Here is a 25,075-nt window from a genome sequence, read left to right on the forward strand (position 1 = left end):
ATAAATGATTGATTCTGCAACTCATGAGCTGAATTCAAAACTTTTCTGTTATGATGATACAGAAAATGTCTTCTCTTTGCTAACTGCATGGTAAGAAATGCTCACAAATGTATAATGCGTGTAATCTAGTGTTTTGTTTAGATTTTTTTTGTTTTTTGTTTTTTTTTTTTGTTTGTTTGTTTGTTTTTTTGAGATACTATCTTATGGTGCAGCCTTTGCTAACCTGGAACACACAATGTAGACCAAGCTGGCCTCAAACTGATAGCGATCTTCCTGCCTCTCGCTTTCCAGTGCTGGTCTAGACGCGTGCATCAGTATACCTGACATAAAAAGTATCTTATTAGCTGACATATTTGCATATGTGTGTGGTGGGGTGAACAGGCCAACAGAGGCTGTGGCATCTATTAGGGCTAGAATCTTAGCGACTTTCAGGACAATGGGCTTGTTACCTGGCTACTAAAATCTGAACTCTGGTCTGCATGATTTTCCAGAGATCAGCCATAAGCCCTGAATCATCTGTGTGGTCTTCTAACTTTATCTGGCCTAGAACTAAGGCACATAGCTTTGGTTTTCACAGAATACTAGTAAATGCTGACAAAGGTTCTAAGATAAAATTTAGAGAACAAAGGAGGCCTTAGATTGATTTGTCTGGAATTTTCTCAAAGTACATTTTAAAAACTTACCTGAAATACAGCTATCAGTAAACTCAGAGTAGGCATTGAAATGATATCAAATGACATTTTGAAGTTCCGTCCAGTTTCAGTCCGATCTAACCCTTTGCTACTTGACTACTAAACAATGTGCCCTCTCCACTCCCATTTCCTTGTTTGTAAAGTGAGACTGACATTTGATTCACAAACTTGTAGGGCTTAAACCAGGGCTTAATGTAAGGCACTTACATCTCATTATGCACGTAAACTCGGTCAGTGAGAACGTAGTTATTGTCACCACTTTTGCTGCATAATGTTCAACCCACCTCTTATGAAGAAAACCCCTTCACATCACCAGTGCCTGAGCCGTGTGATATAGCCTCATACTGTCAGCCAATGCTTTCTGGAAGAATTCGAGCATTGGTGGCTAACCCTGAGGGCTTGAAGTTTCATCTTTCCATTTTGATACAATCTACTTCCTGAAAAATTTTTAATGCTCAGATCAGTGCAGGTCATTTCTTTTTTTTTTCTTTTTTTTCTGCTTGTTTATCTTTTTTTTATTAACTTGAGTATTTCTTATTTACATTTCGAGTGTCATTCCCTTTCCCGGTTTACGGGCCAACATCCCCTAACCCCTCTCCCTCCCCTTCTTTATGGGTGTTCCCCTCCCCATCCTCCCCCCATTGCCGCCCTCCCCCCAACAATCACGTTCACTGGGGGTTCAGTCTTAGCAGGACCCAGGGCTTCCCCTTACACTGGTGATCTTACTAGGATATTCATTGCTCCCTATGAGGTCGGAGTCCAGGGTCAGTCCATGTATAGTCTTTGGGTAGTGGCTTAGTCCCTGGAAGCTCTGGTTGCTTGGCATTGTTGTTCATATGTGGTCTCGAGCCCCTTCAAGCTTTCCAGTTCTTTCTCTGATTCCTTCAACGGGGGTCCTGCTCTCAGTTCAGTGGTTTGCTGCTGGCATTCGCCTCTGTATTTGCTGTATTCTGGCTGTGTCTCTCAGGAGAGATCCGCATTCGGCTCCTGTCTGCCAGTGCAGGTCATTTCTATTCCTTCTCCAAGTCCTTATTTAATCCGGTCACTAACTCTATCCATAACTGTTCTCATCTAGATGGAGCATACTCATATGCACTTAGATATTCAACTGTGTGATTATATCGAGTTTTCCTTAGAGATTCAGTGATAATCATAAAATTACTTTTTCAATTAGACCTTTTAAAATAACTCCTGCCCCTGCTTATATAGGTACTGTGCTAAAATTTGAGATATATCAATGTCATCATAGGAAACTTATTTCAGATAGATTCTTTTTGTAACTCAGACTTCCATAATTCTTTTGCCATAATAATTTTTTAAGCACAAATTTAGGCTCTATGACTATTAATTTAAAAGTGACAGAAGAGCCTGTAGCAATTTCACCTTCCAACCAAGAAAAGCAACAAAAGAAGAATTCATTGCTATTGGTTACAGGCATTGGCAATCCAGCAAAACATTCATAACCATGAGGGTCAGCATTACTGACAAAGAGTATTGATGCAGGCTTGCCTATACTGAAGCACTTTGTTCTCTTCAGGACAATAGCAGTCCAAAGTTTACAATAGATCCACAGGACTACAGAATGAATAGATTGTAGAATAAATTCCTACAGCATAGAGATACCAAGGCAGGCAGAACCCAAAGAGAAGTAGACATCACGCAAAAACCTCCCATATATCACCCCCACTCTCCTTCAAATTTGTGCCCTCTTTTTGTATTGATTGTTGTCGCATGCAACCACCTGCACCATTCAATAATTCTTTGGGTGGAGAAATGGCAGACACATCTTGGTTATAACCAAAAGCTCTCTAGTTGTACTTAAACATCTCAATGAGAAGGATGCCATGTCTGGTACTAGAAACACAGCTAAATCGTTAATGCTAGTGAAATCATGGGTATTGGAGGAGAAGCTACAACAACTAATTTACTAAAGCAACATAATCCCTAACAGCAATATATAACCATTTTCCTCATACCCATAGATAACAGCATCATTTTTCTGTAAAAGATTTATTGATTCTCTCTCTCTCTCTCTCTCTCTCTCTCTCTCTCTCTTTCTGTGTGTGTGTGTGTGTGTGTGTGTTTGTGTGTGTGTGTGTCTGTCTGTGTGTGTGTGTGTGTGTGTGTGTGTGTGTGTTCTGCATGCACGCCATGTACCACCTATATATTGGTGCCCATGGAAGACAGAAGAGAGCCAAATGTCTTGTAGCTGGAGGTATAAGCAGTTGTATAGTTGCGTGAGAATAGCTGGGGTGCAACAAAGAATGGACCTTTTGTAGGTCCTGGGAACTGAACCCAAACTCATGGCAAGAGCAGCAAGTGCTCTTAAGGGATGAGACATCTTGCCAGCTCTTTTAATATCATGTTTAATATAACATTTCCCCTTATATACATATGTCTACTTCAAAACTTCAGAAGGATGCAAAGGAGAGAAACCAACATAAAATTGATACAAAAGGCCAGGCAGACTTTGGGGCATTTTGTTTTACAGACAGACCAAAGGGAATATTGTTCAACTTGGCCAAAGAGAACTTTTGGAAATATCCTAAGATTTCAGTTAAGAACATTGAAATGCAATGATATAAGGAAATATAAAGGCAAAATATCAATAGATCAGACTTCCCAGAGCTTAAAATCCAGTAAATAATTCCCATACTCCTTGACTGATTAAGATGTGTAAACTGTAACTTCAGAGCCTGCATGATATTTTAAATGACAATGCATGTAAATATATAGGATAAATTGGGCTAATGTAATTTTGCATGTATGTACCTCTGTGTATAGGATAAAATATGAAGGAACTGAGAGTAAAATCAGGCAACAAACACAGACTATAAAAGTGCATCCAACATCAGCTATTCTTGGATTTTTAAAGTGGATAATGAGCCAAAATATTACTGAAGATGAATACTCTAACTAAAATAGAAAGTAATATAAACAAAAACATTTAAATGGAAGAAAAATAATGCATAAAATATAAGATCATTAGATAGGCATAACAGTGTATCTTAGAAATAAAAATATTTCATGAATTAGAGAGTAGGTCACCAGAAATCATTAAGATAGAGGCATGTAGACACTAGGGGTAAAATGGAGAAAAAAAGCACAAAAGACAGAAACATGCTTAAACTGAAAAGGCAAACATTGTGAGCTATGAAAAGGAGGACATAGAGTCACGTCACAGAGACTGAAGCAGCATGCATAGTTTCCTCTGCATATGTACTATGGATTACAGTTTAGTGTTTTTATGGCATTCCTGAGTGTGCAAATGAATGGGTCTCTGATTCTCCTACTTTCTCTCCAGCCCTGTTCCTTCTGTTTATCTTGAATTCTGATGTGTCAGTTCTTGTGTTATATTATTATACTTTATTATTATCTCTTAGAGGCCCTTTCTTCCTAATGAGAGACAGAAAGGGAGTAGATCCAGACGGGAGGGGAGGAAGGAAGTAGGAGGAGCAGAGGGATGGAAGACCATAATCAGGATATATTGTGTGAAAAAATAATCTGTTTTTAATAAAAGTAAATAGATGAGAATACAGAAACTGGGGATGCCATTTGTGAAAAACTACATCATTGGATTCTAATGAGAATCTTCAGAACGCCAAGCTGGATGCCCAAAAAGCTCTGAGAGCCTGAAGCATTAAATAGCACAGAAGTATATCATGATCTCCTTGACAAAACCCAAGGAAATCAGAGCAATCAGACAACAAAAGGAAATCAAGAGGATACGAATTAGAAAGGAAAAAGTCAAGGTATCATTATTTGTGGATGATAGGATAGTATACATAATTGACCCAAAAAATTCTACCAGAGAACTTCTACAGCTTATAAACAACTTCAGGAAAATGGCTAGATATAAAATTGACTAAAAAAAGAAATAATATCCTTTATTTATACAAATGATAAACAGGCTGAGAAAGAAAATAGGGAAGCAACACTCCTCAAAATAGTGACAAATAATGTAAAATATTTTGGTATAACTCTAAACAAACAAGTAAAAGATATGTATGACAAAATCTTCAATTCCCTGAAGAAAAAAATCAAAGAATCTTGCTGGTCTAACTGGTGGTCTACATGTACAAGAATGCAAATTGAGCCATATTTATCGCAAATAAATATGTACAAACCTCAAGTCTAAGCTGATTGAGGATCTCAACATAAAACCAGATACACTGAATCTAATAGAGGAGAAAATGGGAAATAACCTTACCTATGCTGGCATAGGGGAACTTGTCCTGAACAGAACACCAATGGCTCAGTCTCTAAGATCAACAATTAACAAATGGGACCTCATGAAACTGAAATGCTTCTATAAGGCAAAGGACACTGTCAATAGGACAAAATAGTAACCTACAGATTGGGGAAAAAATCTTCACTAATCCTACATCTGATAGAGGGCTCATATCCAAAATGTACAAGAAATTAGACTCAAAAAAAAAAAAAAACAACCCAATTTAAAAATGGTGTACTGTGCTAAGCAGTGAATTCTTGGCAGACTAATCTCAAATGGTTGAGAAGGACCCAAAGAAATATTCAACATCCTTAATCCTCAGGGAAATGTTCCACCTCACACCAATCAGAATGGGTAAGATTAAAAAACTCAAGCAATTCAAGCAAGGATATGGATAAATAGGAACACCTCTCCATTGCTGCTGGGATTGCAAACTGGTACAACCACTCTGGAAATCAATCTGGAGGCTCCTCAGAAAATTCGAAATCGCTCTCCCTAAATACCCATCTATGCCACTCCTGGTATATACCCAAAAGATGCTCCACCCTACCACAAAGGCATATGCTCCACTATGTTCAGAACAGCCTTATCTGTAATAGCCAGAAGGTAGAAACAACCCAGATTCTGTTACACCCTCAGTTACAGAATGGATACAGAAAATGTGGTTCATTTACAAAATGAAATGCTATTCAGCCATTAAAAATGAGAGCATCATGAATTTTGCAGGCAAATGAATGGATCTAGAAAATATCATCCTGAATGAGGTAACCCAGACACAAAAGGACATGCACAGTGTGGACTCACTGTTAAGTGGACATTAGCCAAGATGTTCAGAATACCTATGATACAACTCAGACCATGAGAGGTTTAACAAGAAGGAAGGTCGAAGTGTTCCCCTTAGAAGGGGAACAAAATAATCATGGGAGGCAGAGGGAGGGAGGAAATTTGGAGAGAGGGGGAAGAGAAAGGAGGAGCAGGATGAAGAATGGGGAGAGATAGGAGGGGTGTCCAGAGAGCCAGAAGAATTAATTGAAATATATAGCAGTAGGGGTTGGGGGCAGGGGGAACCTCTAGAAAGTCCCAGAGACATGTTATATGAGAAGCTATCAGGACTCAATGGGGATGACATTAGCCAAAATGCCCAAGAGTGGGGAGATGGAACAATGGCAAGAAAAGTCCACCTTGAGTAGATAGACATGGCCCACAGTTGAGGCAGGGGACCACCCACTCATCTTCAAAACTTTTAGTCCAAAATTGTTCCTATCTAAAGGAAATGCAGGGACAAAATTGGGACAGAGACTAAATGAAAGGCCACCCAGTGACCAGCCCAACTTGGGATCTGTTCCATGTGTACACATCAAAGTCTGATACTAGTACTGAGGCCCTTTTGTGTGTGCAGATAGGAGCCTGGCATTGCCATCCTCTGAGAGGCTCTACCAGCAACTGACTGAAACAAACACAGATACTTTAAGCCAACCGTTGGACTGAGATCGGGGGCCAATAGGAAAGAGTTAGAGGAAGGACTGAAGGGGCTGAATTGCAACCACAGAGGAAGAACAACAATGTCAACCAACCAGGTCCCCTCAGATCTCCCAAAGTCTAAACCAAAACCCAAGGAACATACATGGGCTGCTTCATGTTCCTGGAAACATGTGAAACAGAGGACTGCCTTGTATGTCCTCAGGGGAAGAGGATGTGTTTAATCCTGTGGAAATTAAGGCCCCAGGGAAGAGCAATGCTGATCGGGGTGAGGTGGGGAAGTGGGCAGGTCGGGGAGTACCCTATCAGAAGTGGGGGATAGTGGAAGAACTCTAGGAGGGGGCAAGGAAGGGTAGCAACTTTAGAAATGTAAATAAATAGAATAATTTAATTTTAAATAAGAAAGAAATCATCTATAATGAACACATGATGGAAACTAAGAGCCCAGATCCAACTCTTACCCCTGTGTATTAAATCAGAAAATATTGAAGGGCTATTGGTGAGGTCATTCATTGTTATTTGTACATTTGTTTTTTAAGACAGGGTTTCTTTATATGGACCAGGCTGTCTTGGAACTTACTTTCTAGACCCAGGTGGCCTTGAATTAGTGATTCATCTGCCTCTTCCTCCATGGATTAAATTTTTTGAGTTACCACCACTGGGCTTGGTGAAACTTAAAAAAAAAAAAAAAGAATCCTAGTGAATGCCTATCAGTGTAGCACTCAGAGACAAATGCAAAAACTTTCTTTTGCAAAAAAGAGGATATTTTTAATACCTTTATTTACATCTAATTTACATTTTCCATTTAATTTATAGTCAATATAAATAATTAAAGTACTTAGTGTATAACTATTGTTGGATGAGTTATAAATAGAAAGAATACATGTTTTAGAATATTATTTTATTTCCATGTAGACTTCTGTCTTAATTAATAGGACATCAAAATACTACTGAGAAATATTCTTTGAAATGTTCTGCCCTCAGGTGAATATAATAATTACTTTAAAAATATTAAATACAGTAAGATAGTAAATGGGATTCACAAGAAAGGTAAAAATATCCTGGAATGACTGAGTTTATGATCTAATTCAATAATGATACCTCAAAAATTAATAAGAATAATACTTCAGTAAGTCTTTCGTGTAAAACCAAGCAATATTTATTCTTCTTGAAAGGTCATTTATAGTTTGATTTTTCTCTAAACAGAGTTTTGTTTTATACTGGATGCATTAGAAAACAGATACACAGTTTAGATGGCTTAGCTCAGAATGCATGTTGTGTAACCCCAGGACTCAGAATATTGTGTGCAAAATGGTACTGCCTTGCTTTTAGCAAACTGTACTTAAAATTAGCCTGCTCCTTTGAAGGGCTGACAGGAGCTTTTGCATGGGAGAAAGATAGCTCTTCATCGGATAACATCTTCCTTCTAGGAAACTTGGAAGCTTAAAGAATCGAATTGAGGAGCAGACAATGTAAGCAGTGAGAAGGGTGGTCTCACTAGGGCTAGAGATAGCTGTGTGACCTTAGCAAACATCCTAGTTGACTGTAGCCTCAGTGTCCCACACAAAAATATGTGATGGTGTAGGATTATATGATAATTTTAACACTTTACATTTTGGACTCCTTGTGAACAAACTCATGGGAAATCAAACAAAATGGTCAACACAGTGCTTACAGCCCTCTATCAACATAGGTAATTAAGCTGTTTAAAGACTTATAGACAGAATCATTACACTAAAGAAAATAAGAGAATATCAGCTTTATATCCTAGAAAAGAAAGATCAGAGACATCTCAGACACAAAACAAAAAATGGTAAAAAATGAAGAAGAAGAGGAGAAGGTGTGGGTAGAGGCACGAGGAAGGTAGAGGGTAAGGGCACGAACCTTATCATGGCTCTCAAAGAAAGTTATAGACCACCCTAATGGCAAGATTAAAGTAACGATTTATAATTAGGCGGAAAGAAGGCTTCTAACAAAATGGACAGGGCATGAAGAAATACGGTATGCTTAGCATATGAAGGCAAAGAGGAAAATCTAAATCTAGAAAGCCAGAGAATGGAGATCCCAAATGGATAAAACATGAGATCACAAATCAGACCATAGAGGTCTAATGAGACCACACTAAGTTTTGGGATTTTATTATTATTTTTTTTTTACTTTATTCTCATTCAAACCATCACACAGGGTGAGAGCCACAATACTCTCTGGGTATAGGATTAGAATATAGCTAGAGATTATATTTGTTCAAGAAACTGTCAACAGCAGGTTCTTCTCTAGGTTTTATGCGTCCTCAGATCACAGGCAGTTATCTAGGCATTAATTCCCTCTTATTGAGCAGGAGGACTTAAGTCACTCTAAACAGTTGTCGGGCAATGACACTATTGCACACATGTCTTCCATGACTGGTCATTGTTATGGCCTACAGGCTTTATAGTTGGGTAGCATTGTTGATTGCTTCTCTCCTGGGTCACCTGCCTAGCACTTTTCAGTACTATGAAGATCCTCCACAGGAAGGAGAGTTGCATTCAGTTCCAGTTTGATTCCTGAGTGCCTTGTGTCCCAAGTGAGTGGCCTCTTCTGTGATAGGGGTTTATCTTCAGATACTGGGAAGCAACCAAGGATACCAAAAGCTGTTGTTTTGGGAGTCTCCTTGACTGCCCTGATTGCCAAACCAAGGGAGATTTCCCGTGTCTGTCACTGAGATTTTTGTTAGGTAGGCTATGGCTTTGGGGGAGAATATGTAGAAAAATTAATGTTCCCTCCTTTCTCTGCTCCCCTTTCCTTCCCTCCTCCCTGCTGTTTAAAGCAATTTCCTTATAGTTGTTTTCAGATCTTTAGTGCTATTTATCTCTTTCCCTCTCTATTACCCCTCCCACTGCTACGCCAGTTAAAATCTCCATCCTATTTTACCTGCTCCTTTAATAATGTGGATTGATGAAATTCCACCAGTGTCCAACAATTTCTTTTGTCTTAGAGAATAAAATCCCAAAACGTAGTGTGGTCTCATTAGACCTCTATAATCTGATTTGTGATCTCATGTTTTATTCATTTGGGATCTCCATTCTCTGGCTCTCTAGATTTAGATTTTCCTCTTTGCCTTCATATGCTAAGCATACCGTATTTCTTCATGCCCTGCCCATTTTGTTAGAAGACTTCTTTCTGCCTAATTATAAATCATTACTGTTAAGGTGGTATATAACTTTCTTTGAGAGTGTAGCACTCTATAGAACATAACCACAAGACTTTCCCATGGAAGAAATGGGACTATTTTTATGGGAATCATGAAAGTGTCATATTGCAGCAGATTCTTTCCTAATCTGCAGTTTTCCTCCTTTACTAACAAGTCATCCATTAAAAACCAATAACAGGAGATAGCTTAATATAGCTATTATTATAAATAGCACTTTACAAGAGGAAGAGAGGAAGTACCAAAGTGACTGGCAACAATGAGGAGGAAGCTGGAGGAGCTAACCAGGCATGGGAGGGAAATCAGAACAGAATGATTTAGGTCAAGTCTTGTGGAGAGAGTTTTTATCCAAAATATGCTAAAGGAAAGACATCTTTGGGAAAGGGTTAGAGAACCAGAAAGAGTCTTGTTATTATGGGATAGGGTGTTCTCCTAGGGACAAAGAACTCACACATGACAAGAAGAGGGTATCCATCTTTGTTATGTATATACATGTGTCTGTATATGAGAGTATGCAACATTGTGACATGCCTTTCTTTAAATGTGTATAAGGACTTCTGGATTTTAATAAATATAGTACTATAGCATCAAAAGCTATAATGACCACCACCTCCATGCATAAATATGCCATAGTTAGCTTTATTCTGTAACATTTTAGGCATTTAAGATATGAATTTCTGTAACTGTATCTAAATAAGTGGACACGGAATTATGTATTTACTGAACAAATACATTAAATTTCACAATAAAGCTTCTTTAAATAATGTTTTCATATTTGCTTAAATATTTCCTTTTAAAGTCACCAGAAGAGAAAAACTTAAATAGTATGCAAACTTCATTTTTAAATTAAATTATTGTATGATTTCCTGCCTTCAAAAATGTGCAGTCCTTAATTACAAGAGTTACGTTGAGAAATTTTTGACCAATTTATTCCATTTCAAACCCAGAAGATGACTGAGTTAACTAGCACTGATATACCATCAATCTGACATCTGATGACATAATATGATATCAACCTATGAGGGTAACCCACAGACATATTCGTGGGAGTTTTTTCCAGACATTTTATCATCTGGACCATATACTGAAGTAAAATGTCATTTACTTTTATGGCATTCGAGTGACCTTGAAGTCATAGTCTTTCTGTGCATTGGTAATAGGCCTTTGACATCCTGGGTTGAACAAAGAAAAAAGCTAAACTCATCTGTGTGACAGGGTCTTAGATCTCTCAAGATTTTGGGTCAGTAGTTCTGGACCCACTGGTTAGCTACAGTCTTCAGTTTCTTTAGCTTGCTGCACTTCCTTTTAGCGCCCCTATGTTGTCTGGACACATCCTTGGAAACAGAAAATGTCATGCAAAGTTACTAAGAGTTTCCATTTTATTTCATTACAGATTAGCTGGGTAGTAATTAATATTTCATATTAAGTTTCCCATAAAGTGTGTAGATGATGGATTGGAGTTTGGGTTTATTCCATCAAGGCCTTGCCAATGAGTCTCATATTATTATGATACTTCATTGTTTGCAAAGCATCAGCTTGAAACTTTAGATATAGTTTCTGTAGATTTAGTGAATTTCCACAAAGACTCATTAAACTGGTAGAATCTGTCCTCATCCACGATATTAATGTGAAGCTGTTATTTTTCCTTCTATAACTATCTATTCACCTATTCCTTTTTAATTATAATATTTGAATTCTTCTCATATAATGAATTTTTCTTACATAATACATCCTGATTACATTTTCTGCTCCCTCTACTCCTCACAAATATGCCCCACACCCCCTTTCATCCAGAACCATCCCCTTTCTGCCTCTCATTAGAAAATATCAGGTTACTAAGTGTTTATAACACAAATAATATAATATAGTACAGTATGGTGCAATATGATATGATAAAAACAAGCACATTGCAATGGGTCAGAACAGAAGAAAAAGAACCCAAGAAAAAAAACAAGAAACAGATATAGACACAGAAACTCACTTGCTTGTACCCACTAGAATCCTATAAAAACATGAAACTGGAAGTCATTATTCATATTCAAAGGACCTGCAGGGTAATGAAAGAAAGGATAAAAATAAATAAAAAATAAAAACTAGAAAATGATACAATTTGATTGTTCCTAGAGTTAAAAGGACAAGTGGACACCTACCTCATCCCTAACTTGGAATGTATCTTCACTTGATAACCACTTGCAAATAAAAATTTAATTTCTTGCTAGGGAAAATGAGACCAAACTACTCTTAAAGTATGCTGCAAATTCAGTTCATACATGGCCAACAGAAAACAATTTGATGACAACTTTGGAAATTCTTTGTCTTATAATGTTATGTCAGGGGGATATTTTTAAAAATCATTATTGCCTTTGAATTCTGAGGGTCCTATTCATTGACCTCATTGTCTCCTGTATTGATCTCTGTAAGCCTCTCTTGATGTACCTTCTGGGTTGTACTTTTTGCCCCATGACAATCTTATAGCAACTGTTTCAGTTTTTTTATTCTCAGTTTTAACACAAAGTCTTCCTGAATCTGAATATTTTCCTTCCTTTTTTGATGTATAACTGAAAAATAATCTCAATATTACCAAAAATGGGAACATTCCTCCATTGTTGGTGGGATTGCAAGCTGGTAAAACAACTCTGGAAATCAGTCTGGCGGTTCTTCAGAAAATACTACTACCTGAATAGTACTATTGTACTACCTAAAGACCCAGATATACCACTCCTAGGCATACACCTAAAACATGCTCTAACATATAGCAAGGATACATGCTCCACTATGTTCATAGCACCCTTATTTATAATAGCCAGAAGCTGGAAAGAACCCAAATGTCCTTCAACACAGGAATGGATACAGAAAATGGGGTACATTTACACAACTCAGCTATTAAAAACAATGACTACATGAAATTCTTAGGCAAATGGATGGAACTAAAAAATATCAACCTGAGTGAGTAACCCAGTCACAAAATAACATACATGATGTGCAATCACTCATAAGTGGATATTAGCCCAAAAGCTCGGAATACCCAACAGTCAATTCACAGACCATATGAAGCTCAAAAATAAGGGAGACCAAAATGTGGATGCTTCAGTCATTTTTAGATGGGAAACAAAATACTCACTAATCATGGGAGGAAATACAGGAACAAAGAGTGAGTAGGGACTAAAGGAAAGCTCATCCAGAGACTGCCACATCTGGGGATCCATCCCATATGCAGACACAAACCCAGTTACTATTGCTGATGCCAAGAAGTGCTTGCTGACCAGAGCCTGATATGGATGTCTCTTGAGAGGCTCTGCCAGAGCCTTACTGATACAGATGAGGATGGTTGCAGCAAACCATCACACTGAGCATGGGGACTCCAATGGAGGAGTTTGAGAAAGAACTGAAGGAACTGAAGAGGTTTGCAACCCCATAGGAAGAGCAACAATATCAACTAACCAGACCCTCCAGAGCTCCCAGGGACTAAAACACTAACCAGAGAGTACACATGGAGGGACCACATAGCTTATAAGGCATCGGTAGGAGGAGAAGCCCATGGTCCTGTGAAGGCTCATTTCCCCAGTATAGTGGAGTGCCAGGGTGTTGACGTGGTGGCAGTAGGAACATCTTCGTAGAAGCCAGGGAAGGGGGAGAAGAATTAGAGAGAGAGGGGAAAGGAGATAACATGTGAAATGTAAATGCATAAAATATCCATTTAAAATAAATAAATAAAAATAATATCATAAATGTTCATTAATTTTTTTAAAATACTGTTTGACTTCCCTGAGAGATACTTACTAGAAGCCCTGAGCTTATAAGTTATATGTACTAGAGTAGTCAGGGAGGAGCCTGAATGGGAAGGTTTATTATCTGGAATACTGATTTTCCTGCTACACAGTGTGGATCCCACCCAATCACGTGAGCAGTTTACCACATGGGTGTGTACAGGGTAAGACAAGTGCTCCATCAATCAAACCCAAGACTATATTCTAGTGATCGTAATTTTCACAGCCTTGAAGCTGGTAATCTTTCCTTCACATTTGTGTTTGAATGGTACATGGGAAAAATAAACTTTATAGAAATATAAATATGTACTTCACATAAGGCACTGGTTTGATGCAAGTCTCCATAGTTTGGAGGCTATATAATAAGTCATATAGAATTAAACCATTTTTCACAGTATAAGTTATTTGTATTCTTATATTTCTTCATACTAATGGAAGCTTTCATGGTTACAAATAATGTATATCTGGCATGTTACTAAAGTAAGTTCTACTGTAACAAAATACTGTTTCCCCTAAATGTCAGTCCTTTAAAGTCTAAAGAAATATTCTACACCTCCAACATTCTTGTTGTCAGAGGTAATTGTAGTTAGAAGTTAATATCTACACTAGTAGCCCAGTTAGCAGTGAGAAGGGATTCAGTTTCGGCCTAAACTATGGGTCTCTACATTTATGTGGTTGCATGGGCAAATCTGTTTACATAACAGACATGTAAGAACTTATGGCGAAAGAAACTCAGCTCTCTAGCCCTTTGTAAATTACCTTGCCATTGGATAAGGCATGTATGTTCTGACTTACCCATAAGAACGTCTAATTTATATTCAGGAAAGTTGGGAACCATGAGCTCTATCACCAGAAAACTTTGGCAAGTTCTATAGTTTCAGATACTTCCCAGAGGGTTTTTCTATTTCAACTTTTACCTTTATAACCTGGTATATTTTAGGTTGAATAATAAACAATCAAAACAAAACAAAACAAAAATGGCTACTGGTTTAAACAGCACATAAACACCACCAACAAAAATATGTGCATTCCCTTTGCAACGGGTGATTAGTTCAGGACAGACCATTTACAGAGAAATTTCACACAGCATTTTCACCGCACTGCTGTTTCTCCTTAAGGTGGTCTGAGTTTCCTTGAAGAATAATTCGAGTATCTACTTCCTCAGATGCAGAAGTTCTGTGAGTCCACGTGGAAATTTGCTCACAAGAGAGTTGTTCAACAGCCTCTGTAGAAGCTGTCAATCATGCCATTAGTTCCTGAAGAAGGCTAGCCCTAAGAATGATTTACATTATTGTGACATTCTGCCTTCTACTAAGGTGATACACTTTGAGCCACGTGCTTCTAGTTGCTAATTTCTCTGAAATATTATTCTTTGTGAGAATAGGGTGACTTTATAGTATACTGAGAGAAAAACAGTAACTGGAAGATATCTGCTAAATTTGCTTGTGGATATTATTGTAAGACAAACAAATTAAAAGCAAGAATTTAGAGATTTAAGCTTTTCATAAGGGATCTTTCAGTAATTAAAGGTATGAAAAAACATTAAATACATACAAGGTTGTTCACTCTTTCTCCATCTATTTAATACTGTACTTGAAATCTTAGAGTAATAAGATAACTCAAGGAAATCAAGGGATACAAATTGGACTGAAAGAATTAAAAGAATTTCTATTTGCAGATGATATGATAGTGTATTCAAGTATCCTCCGGGAACTATTATAGCTGACAAACACTTGAGGCAAAGCAGCAGGATACAAAAATAACTAGAAAATTTTGTAGCCTTCCTGTATTCAAATGACAAATGGACTAAGAAAGAAATAAAGAAAATAAGAAAATAACACCTTTCAAAATAGCCTCAAACAATATAAAATATCTTGGGTAACTCAAACCAAATAAGTGAAAGACTTGTATAATTAGAAACTATTTTTCAGTGAAGAACGAAATTGAAGAAAATACCAGAAGATAGAACAATTTTTTATGCCCATGGATTAGTAGGGTTAATATATAATAGAAATGGTGTTCTACTAGAAGCAACCTATACATTCAACAACCCCATCAAGATTTCAACACAATTCTTCGCGGATCTTGAAAGGATAATTGTCACCTTCATATAGAAACAAATATACAAAATAAAATCCAAAATAATATAAGAGTTCCTAGGATATCACCACCTCTGATTTCATGTTCTAAAATCAAGCTATAGTAACAAAACAGCCTAGTATTGACACAAAAACAGTGATATTGATCAATCGAATCAAATTGAAGACCCGGAAGCAAATCAGCACATGCGATTTTTTTTTTTTTTTTTTACATAAAGGAGGCAGAAATATACAGTGGTAAAAAGGATCTTCAAAAAATGGTGCTGGTCCAACTGGATGTCAGGATGTAGAAGCATACAAAGAGATCCATACATACCACCCTGCATGAAACTCAACTCCAAATAGATAAATGACCTCAACATAAGGCGGGAGACACGGAAACTCCTGAGAATCTCCTGTAAGACGATGGACACTGTCATTTGATCAAAGCAGCAGACAACACAGTAAGAAAAAGTTTTTTTTTAAACCAACTGCACATCTGATCGAGGGATCACATCCGTTTATATAAAGAACACAAACATACACAAAATTTAGATATCAATAAGAAAAACCCAATTAAAAATGGGTGACAGATCTAAACAGAGAATTCTCAAAAGAGGAAACTCAAATTGCCGAAAAACACTTAAAAGTGCAACATCCCTAGTTATCAAGGCAATACAAATCAAAACTACTTTAAGAGTTCATCTTACCAATCAGAATGGCCAATAAAACACATGATAACTTATGCTGGTCTGGATGAGGGATAAAAGGAACGCTCCACCACGGCTTATGGGAGTGCAATCTTGTACAGCCACTATGGAAACCATTGGGTGGTTCCTTAGAGAGAGGGAAATGGATCTACCTCAAGCTCTAGCCTATACCCCTCATAGGCATATAACCAAAGGATATTCTGTCTTCCCGCAGTGACACTTACACAACTATGTTCATGGCTGCTCTATTCATAAGAGCCAGAAATCAGAAACCATCTAGATGTCCCTCAACGGATGAAGGGACTAAAGATAAGTGGTACATTTACATGGTGTGGTGATACTCGGCTGTTAAAAAACATGAAGTCATGAAGTTCTCAGGTAAATGACAGAATTAGGGGGAAAAAAATCAATAGAATCCTCCGGAGTGAGGTAACCTGAACAAGAATGTATTCACTTATGAATATGAGCTCTATTGCCAATGATGTATAACTATAACCCGTGTGACCACAGAGGTTAGGGAGAGTAAGGGATTAGTGGGGGGAAACATATAGATCTCCCTAGAAAAAATGAAAACAAATAGATAGTTACGGATGTATGGGGGCAGAGACTAGAATGGGAGGATAAAGTGTCACGGGAAAGGAAAGGAGGGAAACATTGGAGAGAATATGGAGAGGAACCGCAAAATGAAGGGCCATTAGCAGGATAATGCACTTCATACATCAGAAACTTTCTAAAATATATGAAGTCGATCTATGTGAACTCTCCAAATAGTGGGAGAAACAGAACTGTAATTGGACATCCTTTGTCACCGAATAAAGTTTCCAGTCTCACGTTTGGATTGTACCTAGTTGAATAGATGGCCAAATGCACAAAGCTTGTGGGAGTAATCAGCCAATGTCTGCTTTGACTTAAGGCCGACTCCATGAGCTGAAACCCATCCCATACAGTGCTTTGGTGACCAAGAAACAGAGGCCTAGGGTAAAAACAAACACAACTGTTCTAAGGCTCACAAGCCACTTAAAAAGCCATATAAAAACTTGCTATTGTAGAAGTTTCTTCAAAATATAATAGGGAAGGAATTTAAAAATGGAGTCACCACATCGTAGGGAAAACAATGTCCCAACTAGATATCTTATGCCTCCAAGTAAAACCTCCAGTTCTAGAAATGGGTTCCTTTTCTTTTCTGTGGGTTCCACAACCCACCCCCAAACATCGCAGGCTGTTACCAAGGCTGTTGATCACTCTCCATCACCTGATGGTAAAGCCCTGTCGATGAAGACAACATGCCTTCAAACATGGAGAAATCAAGCCAGTCCCCAGAAGCTTCACCCCTACTGACTCGTGTTCCCGGTGCTAACGGTTGCTTCCCACGCTACCAGAGAAGAGAAGTGATCGAGACTGTCATGCACTTTCAAGTCCCGTGTAAGAGAAAACACAACAAGGGGACCACCGGAAAGGTCTGAAAGCTGTTCATGGCGTAAAGCTGTTGAGGAAATAGCTTGTTCAACTGCAGCTGAACAACATCTGCTCATCTACACTGACCACTTGTAAGGAGAATCAGACGGGCGGGAGTCTGCTCAAGCAGATGAGTAGACGCCAGAAGGGCTTAGACAAGCAATATCGGGTGCAGCATTGTGCTGATGCGTGCATTCATTTCAGCAGTAACGTAGGCACACCCATGGATAAAATGACTTGAAGGCTTGGGAACGCCACTAAAGTCGAAGTTTAGGGGAAAGCAAGGTGACATCCATTTCTGAAACTAGTAATTAGAGATAATAAGTCCAACCTCCGTGCTCTGTGGAATGTCATGTGCTGTGCTGTTGCCCAGTTCGGTTAAGTAATACTTCACCAGAAGCGACTCTGTGCTCCGGGAGTTTTCATTTCCATGCAATGACCAATGATGTACGGCCTCCCGAGAGATGAAGTTTCATCTGGTAGCTAATTAAAAAGTAACTGACAGAAGTCAGACTCAGAAAGATAAATATCGAAAGGTCTCTTTCACGTGAATTCTTAATAAAAGAAAAGAAATTGACTGAAATATAAGACAGAGATTTCTAGAAGCTGGAAAATGACAAGAGTGGGAGAAGGAATATAAAAGGGGGAGTGCATTTAATCAATGTATACTGTGTGTGTGTGAGTGTGTGTGTGTGTTGTATGTAAATAGCACACACACCTACTAATAAGCATAGTAAATATAGGTTAAAATATAAATTGATTTGACAAGTTACTATATAATATAATATAATTTGTACTGAGTAACAAAACCTGTAACTATTAAAATGTTAGTAAAACAAAAAAATATAGCTGGATATGGTGCTGTATACCTGGAAGCCCACAGTCAAGAGCAGAAGCAAAATGGTCTGAGGGAAGGCTTTCCTCAGTTATACAGAAATAAGACTCTATTTAAGTAACGAAGAGAAGAAATGCAACCACATTTAAGAAATAACATTTAGGGAGACAATTATAACCTCCAGAAAAAACAATTTCAAAAAAATCAATTCTACATTTATATATGTATTGAATTTCATATTTTATGAGATTAACAAGAATATTTAGTATCAACCCAGTTGAATTTATACTAGACATCCCTTCACTTTCCCTAAGGTGAATTATGAGCATCTGATGGCAGAATTATGAACAAGAAACTCCGGTGATAGAAATGCTTAGTTTTAAAATAATACCTTTATCTAGAGAAACTGGGAGCAAGATCAAATTTTAGAAATGCTTTCTAAATCGGTAATTAATAAATTACTAAAAATTTAGAAAAATAATCTCAACCTTTTCTCCAGCTTTAGAAACCATGTGAATTAGCAATAATATGTTTGATTAGACACAGAAGTGGACAAATGGTAGCCAGCAAATGTAGACTCCGAGTCATAGCTTGAGGGGACACAAGACTTCCCTGACACATTGAGAGCTACTACACTCCTTGCAAACTGGAGCCCTCCAAATGAAAGTAAAGAGGAAAGTTAACATGTTTGTACTGTACTTCCCTTTCCACCATGCCATCTGTCCCTCCCCTGCCCACACCCTTCCTTCTCATCCCATACTGAACAGTCTAGTTTTTATCTTTCAGTGAACATTCTTCAAATCCTATTTATGTAGTCAGATAATAATGCTAAGCTGCTAAAAACTAGTCACTTTGATTCTACTCCCTATGATCTCCCTGAACATGAGGGCATGTGTATTCTTCACAGAAGCAATGCAGTTCGAGAGATGCCCTGGCTTAAACTTTTTATTTTAGAGATTATTTTATTTATTTACAATTCAAATGTTGCCCCCCTTCCTGGTCTCCCTTCAGCAACACCCTTCCCATCTTCCCTCCCTTTGCTTCTAAGAGACTACTCCCTCAACCTGAGAATGGAGACAAAAAAAAGTGGTACATTTATGCAATGGAATACTGTTGAGTTATTGAAAATGAGGACGTCATGAATTTTGCAAGCAAATGGTTGGAACTAGAAAATATCATCCTGAGCGTGGTAACTCAGACTCAAAAGGACATGCATGGTATGTACTCACTGATAAGTGGATATTACCCAAAAGGTACAGAATACATAGGATATAACCAACAGACTGTAGGAAGTGTGACAAGCCGAAATGCCGAAGTGAGAAGGTTTCAACCCCACTTAGAAGGGGGAAGGAAATAACCACAGGGGGCAGAGGGAGGGAGGTATTTGGGAGGGAGAAAGGAGAACAGGATCAGATAGGGGGAGGAGACAGGAGAGAACCCCAGAGGACCAAGAAATAAGTGGAAATAAGCAGCCTCAGGAAGTGGAAGTTTGGGGGACCCTCTAGAGAGTACCAGAGACCGGGGTTGGAGGTGACCTTAGCCAAAATGCCCAACATTGAGGAAAGGGAACTTGAAGAGTCCACCTCCAGTAGAAAGACAGGGCCTCAAGAGGAAGGACAGGGTTAATAACCCGCAGTCAAAATTCTGGACCCAGAACTGTTCCTATCTAAAAGAACTGCAGGACAAAAATGGAGAAGAGACTGAAAAATGACAGGCCCAACTTGGGATCTATCTCATGGAGGGTTCACCAACTCCTGACTATGCTATGATGTGCTTACAGACCGGAGCCTGGCATGACTGTCCTCTGAGAGGCCCTACCAGCAGCTGACTGAGACAGCTTACACCCAACCATTGGACTGAAGTGGAGAAGCCCTATGGTTGACATAGGGGAAGGATTGAAGAATCTGAAAGGGACTCCATAGGAAGACCAGGAGTTTCAACTAACCCAGACTCTAGGAAGCTCCTAGAATTTGATCTACCAACCAGGAGCATACATGGGCTGGTCAGAGGCCCCTGGAACATATGTAGCAAAGAACTACCTGTTTGGGCCTTAGTGGGAGAAGGTAAGTTTAATCCTGGAGAAATTTGAGGCCCGGGGGAAGGAGGAGGTCTGATGGAGAGGAGAGCACCCTCTTGGAGGCAAGTGGGAGGATGAATGGGATGAGGAACTGTGGGAAGGGGGGACAGAAGGAGGCAATGACTGGAATGTAAATAAATAAAATAATTTAAATTTAAAAAAAGACAATATTCTACAGTGAGCTAAAGTGTGAATCAAAAGGAACAATATTAAATAACCTTTTCAAAGCAGCGTTGAAGGTCATGTTGATATTTTAAAAAGCAGAGTTTATCTCACCAGGCCCTGAATGCCTGAAGAAAAAAAAAAAAACAAAACAAGTTCTATGTCCTTTCCAAATTTCACCTTCCTTGACACATCTACTCTGTTTCCTTGCATGTGGGTTTGCCATGGCTCTAATAATGAAAGACCAAGTCCAAGGCCTGAAACACCAGAGACTGCATCCTCACCTTGCTCAGGCTGGACCATGCTCAGGCTGGACCATGCTCAGGCTGGACCATGCTCAGGCTGGACCTCCTAGACAAAAGCAGCAGCAGATTTTGCTTGTCCTGATGCCCAGCTGCTAGGCTTGCAAATGGCTGCCTTCTTGCTTAACTTCCATGGTTAGCTTTCTGTGCGGTCCTATTCTAGATTCTCTTTTGTTAAGAGGACATTAATTATGATAGACTAGGACCCATTGTGCAGATTCCATTTTAACTTTCCTATGTTTTGAAAATACAACGAAGCTCTGGAAACATGTTTTCAGAGACATGCTGGGGCAACTTTCAGCGCTGTTAGGTGTACTTCTGTTTCAGTCAGGGTTTCATGGCTGTGAAGAGACATCACGGCCATGGTGAATTTTATAAAGGAAAACACTTAATTGGGACTGGTTTACAAATTCAGAGGATTTTTTCAATATCATCATGGGAAGCATGGCCAAGTCCAGGTCGATATGGTGCTTGGAGAAGGAGCTAAGACTTTAGCACCCTGATCTCCAGGAAGCAAAGTTGAGATTGGCTCAAGACTAGGCTGAGCTTGAGCATATATAAGAGACCTCAAAGACTGTCCCTATAGTGGCACACTTCCTCAAACAAGGCTACACCCTCTCCAACTAGGCCACACCCTATGGGTCAAGCATATAAACACGGGAATTTAATGGGGGGAAATACCTATTCAAATTACAGCAACCTCCCAGGATGTATTTATACAAATTGGGATATTAACAGCATCATTAGGAAATAAATTTTCCCATTTACCACTGTCTTCGTATTGTTAAAACATTCTAAATGATCAAGTTGTTGTCTTATGAAATATTTCGTACAGGAAATACAAAACCATCACTGCTTTATATCACTGCATTATAAATCACTAATGTCCTTGATCAATGTTCCTTTAATAAAAGTAAAATCTAAATTTTAATCTTAAAATGCAACATTTATTAAATAGCTAGTATTTTCAAACTAATTACATTTTCTTTTTCTTTGGACTACCTTCTGTGGTTTTTATAGTATTACTTTGTTATAATGTAAAAATATAATAGAATTTCATAAGAAAACATAAAAGGGATGGAAATGATATTTTTGAATGAACAAAGGGGAAAGATGAAAAAACTAGAGTCAGAAACAGAAAAGGTGGGGTCAAGCATATTCTTACATTTATCTACCAATGTTTTGCTTCCCTGGGCCACATTGTCATCCATTAAATTCACACTCAGGAAAGAACCATGCAAATTACAGAAAAATAAAGTAAGATGAAGGGAAAGAATCAAATAACAACAGCAGATGACACACATATACATAAAACTCGAATATTTTAACCTAATTTCCAATTTCACATTGAGCAGCTCTGAAGAGTGCCCTATGGTGGGCCAGCTGGAGAATCAGTCATTGATCACAGTGACTGGTCTGCATAATGGTAGTGATTTGGGGTTTTGTTTGCTCGTTTTTGTTTTTGTTGTACTTATTTATGAATTTATACCCCCAAAGCTGTCCCTGTCCAGTCCCCTCTCACAGCATTCCTCCCCCAAACCCTCTTCCCCCTTGCCTCAGAGAGGGAGTCCCCACAGGGTAACACACACACACACACACACACACACACACACACACACACACACACACACACACACTGGTACATCAACTCTCTACAGGGTTAGGTGCATCCTCTCTCACTGAGGCCAAACAAGGCAGCCCTATACTGCCTGTGTGACAGGGTCCCAGCCCTGTATGCTCTTTGGTTGGTACCTCAGTCTCTGGGAGCTCTTAGGGCTCCAGGCTGGTAGACACTGTTATTCGTCCTGTGTAGTTGCCTCAGGGACTTCAGACCTTCCCCTAACTCTTTCACAGGGCTCCCTGACCTCAGTCAAATGTTTGACTGTGGATATCTACATCTGTCTCAGTCAGCTGCTTATAGAGACTCTAAGAAAACAGCTATGCTAGGCTCCTGTCTGCAACACAACATAGCATCCCTAAGAGTGTCCAGGATTGGTGCCTGCCCATGGGTTGGTGTCCCCATCCCTCTATTGGGGGTTCTTTCTGGCTACTGGAGGTGGTCTTTTCAGGTTCCATGTCCCCACAGTTGGACATTTTGGCTAAGGTCACTCACATTGACTCCTGGGCACCTTTGCCATCTCAGGCCTCTAGGACTTCCTAGACATCCTCTGCGTGCCCAACCCCCCAGCAGCCGAATATTTCCACTCATTCTCCTGGCCCTCTGGGCCTCTCTCCTGTCCCTCACCATACCTAATCCTACCCCTCTACTCCTCTCCACCTCCTCACTCACACCCAGATCCCTTCCTCCCTCTGCCTCCCATGATTATTTTGTCCCTCTTCTAAGAGGACTTCAAGCATCCTCACTTGGTTCTTCCTTCTTGTTTACCTTCAGTCTTAGAGTTTCACTGCTGTGAACGGATACACTGACCAAGGCAACTCAAGGAAATTTAGTTGGGGCTGGCTTACATATTCAAAGGTTCAATCCATTATCATCAAGGTGGGAACTTCCAGGCAAGCATGGTACAAGAGAAGCTGAGAATTTTTTGTCTTCATCTGAAGAAGACTGCTGTTCGAATACTGGCTTCCAGGCAGCTAGGATGGGGTTCTTAAAGCCCATACCCACAGTAACACAAGCAAGGTCACACATACCTCGACATACCTTCTAATAGTACCACTCCCTGGGCCTAGCATATACAAACCATTACACCTTCTTTGGGTCTGTAAGGTCTATCATGGTTGGCTAATATCCACTTATCAGTGAGTAGATATCATGCATGTCCTTTTGGGTCTGGGTTACCTCATTAAGAATGATATTTTTTAGTTCTTTCCATTTGCCTGCAAATTTTTCTCATTTTTTTAATAGCTAATGGTATTCCGGTGTGTAAAGGAACCACAGTATTTTATCTATTCTTTCAATGAGGGAACTTGGGCTACTTCCAGTTTCTGGCTGTTCCAAAAATGGCTGCTATGAACATAGTTGAGCAAGTGTCCTTGTGGTATGGAGGAGTATACTTTGGATATAAACCCAGGAGTGGTAAACCTAGATGGGTCTTCAGAGTGCTTCAGTCCATTCCTCTTTCCCTTGGCCTCTCAGAGGGTGCTCCCCTGCCTTGAACTTCCCTCATTCCTGGGGCATCAAGTTTCTACAGGATTAGGTTCTTCCTCTCCCACTGAGGTCAGACAAGGCAGTCCTCTGCTACATATGTGCTGGGAGCCTTAGAACAGCCTGTGTATGCTCCTGGTTGGTGACTTAGTCACTAGGATCTAGCTTAGTTGACACTGTTGGACTTCTTAGGGAGTTGCTATCCTCTTCAGCTCCTTCAATCCATCCCTATCGTTTTAGTAGGGGTCCTTGACCTCAGTCCAATCATTGGCCATTAGTATATGCACAAGTCTTAGTCAAATTCTAGTAGGGACTATCGGACAACAGACTGAGGCTCCGGCCTGCTAGCACAAAATAGTATCAGTGAGGGTTTTGGTGCATGCCCCTGGGGTGGGTCCAAAGTTGGGTCAGTTACTGGTTGGCCTTTCCTTCAATCTCTACTCCATTTTCGTCCCTGCATATCTTTTAGACAGGAGTAATTCTGGGTCAAAAATTTTGAAGGTAGGTGGCTGTTCCCATTCCTCCACTGGAGAAGGACACATACCTGTCTAACTAGTTGAACATTTCTTTATGTGCTTCTTGGTTATTCAAGATTCTTCTCTTGAGAATTCTCTGTTTAGTTCTGTACCCCATTTTTAAATTGGGTTATATTGTTTATTGGAGTCTTACTTCTTTATATATATCTTATATTAGCCTTCTGTTGAATGCAGGGTTGGTGAAGATCTTTTCCCAATCTGTAGGCTGCCCTTTCGTCCTATTGATAGTGTCCTTTGCCTTACAGAAGCTTTTCAGTTTCATGAGGTCTCATTTACCAATTGTTAATCTTAGAGTTAGAGCCACTGGTGTTTGATTTAGGAGAATTTCTCCTGTGCCAATGTGTTCAAGGCTGTGTCCCACTTTCTTTTCTACTGGATTCAGTGTATCCAGTTTTCTGTTGAAGTTCTTGATCTACTTGGACTTAAGGTTTGTGCAAGGTGATAAATATAGATCTATTTGC

The 25,075-nt window shown here is 39.1% G+C and overlaps 1 pseudogene; it reads right to left on the reverse strand.

Annotated features, from left to right (window-relative positions):
• Positions 1 to 17,989: 17,989 nt before the first annotated feature.
• Timm21-ps1 (translocase of inner mitochondrial membrane 21, pseudogene 1) overlaps positions 17,990 to 25,075 on the reverse strand; it is a 28,782-nt pseudogene continuing 21,696 nt past the window's right edge.

Source organism: Rattus norvegicus, chromosome 20 (genome assembly GCF_036323735.1).
Source record: "Rattus norvegicus strain BN/NHsdMcwi chromosome 20, GRCr8, whole genome shotgun sequence".
Classification (NCBI taxonomy): Eukaryota; Metazoa; Chordata; class Mammalia; order Rodentia; family Muridae; genus Rattus; species Rattus norvegicus.